Below are 1,316 nucleotides of genomic sequence, written 5' to 3' on the forward strand. Positions count from 1 at the left end.
TAGAATAATTAAAATTACATAATGACCTATTAATTACATTCTAATTTCAAAACCCAAAACTAAAATAAAGGAGATTCGAGATCTCATAATTACATAAAAATCATGTTTCCTTCATTACGAAAACATGATAGACTAAGGCCACACTAAGTATTACATTATACAACTGATTGCAAAAATTAAATACGTAAATAAAATTCATTCATTCGATTCATTCAACATAATTAAAAGCATCAACTAAAATAAATTAAACATACATAATACAATAAATTAATTATGTTGATTAATTTATCCAAACCACCTATTTAAATTAAATTAAGTGACAATTCCGCAATTTAATCACATTAATTCATACATAATCCATATTAAACTTGTAATATGAATTCTATCCGTCAAAATTTTAAACTGCTTTAAAATAACTCGGTATCATTAAATTGTGAACCGATTCACAATAACTAATTGGCCAAATAAAATAACTTCTCTTTTTTTCTTGTTTGGTTTCGGCATAACCAAATAAAAGAAAAAAAATTATTTTTTTTTTTTATTAAAATTCCAGCTCTCGGCTGAAATAGAAAACAGCGAAAAAAATTTTTTTTTTTTTTTTTACTTATCCGGCAATAAAAAACAAAACCTTTCCCTTCCTTTTTTTTTATGCGGCAAAAGAAGAAAAAAAAACAAAACTTCCCTTTTCCTTTTCTGATTCGGTAAATCAAAAAAATTCCTAAAAACGTTTTTTTTTTTTTTTCAAACGGCAAACCCTAAAAATTTTTTAGCCGTCAAAAAAATTCCCTTTTGCGGCAGTAAGCACTAAAACAAGATTGATGAAAAACAAAGTTTACAGTTGCTAACAGAACATGGTTTAGCAAATGGATTAACAAGCATGATTAATCTTTTATGCTAAAACTATATAGCAAAAACAAATTCTCGTATCAATGACATGATGATACTATATCTATTCTAACTTAATCTGCATAAAATCAAAATTCGCCAATTCTTCATATGATAATTTTAACCGATTAAAACAAAGATATGATCAAAAGAAATTGGATATAAATCGTCAAACAAAAGGGAAAACAAAGCAAAAAAAAACAGGCCGTAAAAAATATCTCGGCCAAAAAAAATTTTTTTTTTTTTTACCGAAAAAAGAACCCTAATTTATATACTCGAAAATTAGGTTATTAGTTTACATACAATTTTATGAAAATCATCAAAATTTAAATCGTGGCCTAGTGCTCTGATACCACTTGTGGGAAATAATCTGTATACTTCCCCTTAATTTAGAAGGATTATAACGATTTAAAGAAGATGATCTAAGGTCA

This window comes from Silene latifolia, chromosome Y, assembly GCF_048544455.1.
Source record: "Silene latifolia isolate original U9 population chromosome Y, ASM4854445v1, whole genome shotgun sequence".
Taxonomy (NCBI): Eukaryota; Viridiplantae; Streptophyta; class Magnoliopsida; order Caryophyllales; family Caryophyllaceae; genus Silene; species Silene latifolia.